Below are 4642 nucleotides of genomic sequence, written 5' to 3'. Positions count from 1 at the left end.
GCATCTATGGTTCCAGTTTTCTTTCCTAGGGTTTCTGTCTCTAGTGTTGCCTAATTTTGAGTTTTCTTTATTGTGTCTCCTTCACTTTTTAGGTCTAGTATGGTTTTGTTCATTTCCATCATCTGTTTGGATTTGTTTTCCTGTTTTTCTTTAAGGATTTCTACCTGTTTGGTTGTNTTTTCTTGTTTTTCTTTAAGGACTTGTAACTCTTTAGCTGTGTTCTCCTGTATTTCTTTAAGTGAGTTATTAAAGTTCTTCCTGATGTCCTCTACCATCATCATGAGATATGCTTTTAAATCTGGGTCTAGCTTTTTGGGTGTGTTGGGGTGCCCAGGACTAGGTGAGGTTGGAGTGCTGCGTTCTGATGATGGTGAGTAGTCTTGGATTCTGTTAGTAAGATTCTTATGTTTGCCTCTTGCCATTTGGTAATCTCTGGAGTCAGTTGTTATAGTTGTCTCTGGTTAGAGCTTGTTCCTCTTGTGATTCTGTTAGTCTCTATCAGCAGACCTGGGAGACTAGCTCTCTCCTGAGTTTTAGTGGTCAGAGCACTCTCTGTTGGCAAGCTCTCCTTTTGCAGGGAAGGTGCCCAGATATGTGGTGTTTGAACCTGCCTCCTGGCAGAAGTTGTTTTCCTGTCACCAGAGGTCCTAAGATCCCGTGGAGAGTGCTCTGGAGACCTTGGGGGTGTCCGCCGACTCTGCGCCCAAAGTGACCTGGTGCTGGGGCTGACCAGAAGGGACTTTTGACCCTGGTCAGTCTGGGTTTTCTGCTTCCCTAATTAATGCTGTCTCAGGTCCCGCTCTATTGGATTGGAACAGAAGTTGTGTTCCACTCACCAGAGGTCCTAAGTTCCTGTGGAGAGTGCTCTGGGGACCTTGGGCATGTCTGCTGACTCAGCGCCCACGGGGACTTGGTGCTGGGGCCCACCATAAGGGCCAGAATGTCCTTCTTTATTCCTATCTCTTGAAGTGTTTATTTACACTTTATTCAAACAGTTTTAGTGTTTTTGTTTTTTCATTAAGAGCTTTGATTTATGTTAAATAATATCCATTGAGCAACATGTCAAATTTTACACCAGAACCATGCTGTTCATGTTATTATAGCTTTGTAGTAAAATTTTGAAACATGGTATTGAAATACTTCCAGCACTATTCTATTTGTTTAGGACTTGGTTTGGCCACTTAAGGCCTTTTGTGGTTTCCAATTAATTTAACATATTTTTCTATTTTTGTGAAGAGTGTCATTGGAATTTTGATATGTATTGCATTAGATCTGTAGTTTGCTTTTAGTAATGGAGTCATTTCACAATATTAGTTCTGCCAGTATGTGAGTGTAAGGGGTCTAGCAATCCCTTCTTTTCTTCACTCCTTTTTCAGTGTATCAGAATTTTTATTGTAAAGTAATTTCACTTTTTGTTTAGATTTTCCTAGTTGTTGTTGTTATTATTATACTATAATTATGGTAATTATTGTTATTTGCAAATTGTGTTGTTTTGCTGATTTCTTTCTCAGAAAGTTCATGATAGCCTGTAGAATATTGTATCTTGCTATTCTGCTCAAAGTATTTGTCACTTCTAAGAGTTTTCCCACTATGTTCCCATTTACTCTTCCCTAAAATCTTCACTCTGGGTGTCTTGTACATGATGTCTCTAATCCTAAGCAAGAGACCTGTGTTTCCCAATTTAACTTTGTCCCAAGTCTCTTCAGAACCCTCTTCAGTTTAGTCCTCTACTCTATCTCATGTGTTTCTCAAGCCATCTTGGTAGCCCTAGTAAGAGATTCCTTCTCCCTTGGAACTATCCTTGAGAATCACTCAAACCACCAAGTCCACCTTATCACCCTGGCTAAAGACTACAATAAACAACCTAATTCCAGATGCTCCAATCAACACACGCCATAAGAAATATCTAGAAAACCTTTTTGTCCCTAGAGAGTACCGATACCATAGTAAACAAAACAACGTATATGAAATTCAGTAAATGAGTTCCAAAGAACCATTATATGCATACTCAAAAGTTCAAACAGTTCAAGGAAGACATGAACAACACATGAAGAAATTTAAAGAGGATAGAAATAAAGTAATTTTAGTACAAGAAAACACAACATGATAAGTGAAGAAATACAAACTATACAGGATATGAAAGTTGAATTTATAAAAAGATAAACATATAGAAGAAAGTCCAAAATGAGTTGAAGTTGGAAATGAAAAAGAAATGAGTAAGGAAAAAAAAAAAAACAGTGGAAAGCTCCACCAACAGAGCAGATCACATAGAAGACAGATTACACGGTATTAAAGAGAAAGTAGAAGAATTAGCTCATTCTATTTAAAAAAAAACCACAAATGAATGCAATCCAGAGAGTAACAGATCAGAGCAAGCCTAAACCACAATGGTCATATATACAAAACAATTTCCATGCCTAAGTCTTAGGAAGAGTCTAAAGAGAGAGTAGAAAGATTGTAAGAGCGAAAGGACCAAGAGGTCTTCTGTGGACTGTGTCTTCTAGAAAATGCTTCCTAAACAAGAGTTGAACAATGCCAATATCAGTAGATATGGATGAGGGAATATCTCAGAAAGTGAAATCCCTCGACAAAGAATTACAAGCAGAGAACCCCTACTTAATCATAAGCCACACAAGCAAGAAGACCAGAGACAAGGGAGGACACATTAGTCTCTCTGAGAAAGGGAAATAAAATAGGTTTTGAGGGTTAGGGAGGGAGGGAAACAGAAGGGATGTTGGAGTGGGACAGAGGGGGAAAATACTGTGAGATGACTGGAATTGGATGGCATTTGAGAATGATGTGGAACCCTAGTGCAGAGAAAACTTCCTGGAATCTGTAAGTGATGGCAGTGAAGACCCCTAGTAATGGGGATAAAGACCCTGAACCCTGCCAGCAAAATGTGCTCTGGTAATTGTGGCACAGAACTTTTGGAAGTTGCCAATCAATGCTGGTCCAACTTGAGGCCCTTGCCAGACTAGGAGTCATGCCTGGCACAGCCTGGATATCTAGTAATCAGAGGCCAGATAACACATTGATCTAAAATATAACCAAACAAAACAGAAAAATGTTAATGAAATTATTCCCTGATACTCTGCTGTACTCATAGATAAGTACTTAGTCAAGTTATCATCTCAGTGATTTCACCCAGCAACTTATGCAGATGCAGAGATCAACAGCCAATTTGGGCAGTTATCCCATATGCTCAGGGAACCCCATGGAAGAAGGGGAGAAAGGATTGTAGGAGCCAGAGACAGTCAAGGCTCCTACAAGAATATGGCCCACAGAATCAACTAATAAGGGCTCACAGGAACTGAAGTGGCAGTAATGGAGACTTTGTGTGTCTGAGCTAGATCCTCTGTATATATGTTATGGTTGTATGTTATGGTTGTATAGGAATTTCTAATAGTGAAAGTGGGGGATGTCTCTGACTATCTTGTCTGCTCTTGGAACCTTTTTCCTCTTACTGTGTTGCCTCATCTGGCCTTGATATGTGGGTTTGTGCTGCATAGTCTTATTGTAACTTGTCATGCCAGGTTCAGCTGATATTCCTGGGAGGCCTGGGGTTTGATGAAGGGAAATGAAAGAGGAGTAGATCTGGAGGATAGGGGAGGTGTTTGGGTGAGGAGAACTGGGAATAGTGGAGGGAGAGGAAACTGTGGTCAGGATGTAATGTATGATAGATGAATGAATGAATGGCTTACAGGAATTTGTGATCACCAAATCAGCTGTACTAGAGAGTACTAGAAGCAATGTTGAAGAGAAGGATAGATACACTCAAAATCTATGGGGAAAAATAAACGGAGCTAGTATAGTGGGAGAATGGTTATGTAAAGTACAGATGATAAAATAAATGCCACAAAATCAATAAATGACAGCAATCAATACATGCTCTTAAATAATAACTCTGAATTTTAATGGCCCAAATTCTGTAATCAAAACATACACATTAGTCAATTGGATTATAGACCAGGACTCTATAATCCTGTGTGTTCTAGAAGAACCACACCTCATCTTCAAGGATAGCGATCACCTTAAAAGAAAGAATGCAGCTATCCCAAGCAAATGGCATTTGAAAACAGCCAACAGTTGCCATTATTTTAATATTTGAAAAAATAGGCATCAAGCCCCAAACAGAAACAGATCTATTCAACAAAATCAAATCAAGATGAGATCCATACTTTAAACAGATCAGTAACAAGCAAGGACATTGAAACAGTAATTAAAAATATAAGATGTAGGTAAATCCACAAAATAATTCTACCACACATTTTTAAGAATAACTAAAACCAGTAATCCTCCAACCACCACCCAATATAAACACAAGGGATACTTCAGAATTCCAACAAAGACATTATTACTCTACTATCAAAATCAGATGGACTCAACAAAAAAGAGCAGAACAAGACCACTATTCCCGATAATCATAGAAGTAAAAATTTCTCAACTCAATACTTACAAGTAGAATGTAGAAACATATTCAAAATATAATTCATTATGACCTAATTGGTTTCATCTCTGTGATGCAGGGATGGTTAGACACATGTAAACCAATAAATGGACTTAAAGTAAAAATTTACAATATCATCTCAATCATTGAGGAAAGTGTCCTTAACAAAATCCAACATGATTTTATGGTAAAAAG

The sequence above is a fragment of the Mus caroli genome, chromosome 11 (assembly GCF_900094665.2).
Source record: "Mus caroli chromosome 11, CAROLI_EIJ_v1.1, whole genome shotgun sequence".
NCBI lineage: Eukaryota > Metazoa > Chordata > Mammalia > Rodentia > Muridae > Mus > Mus caroli.
Note: the sequence above shows the minus strand (reverse complement) of the source record.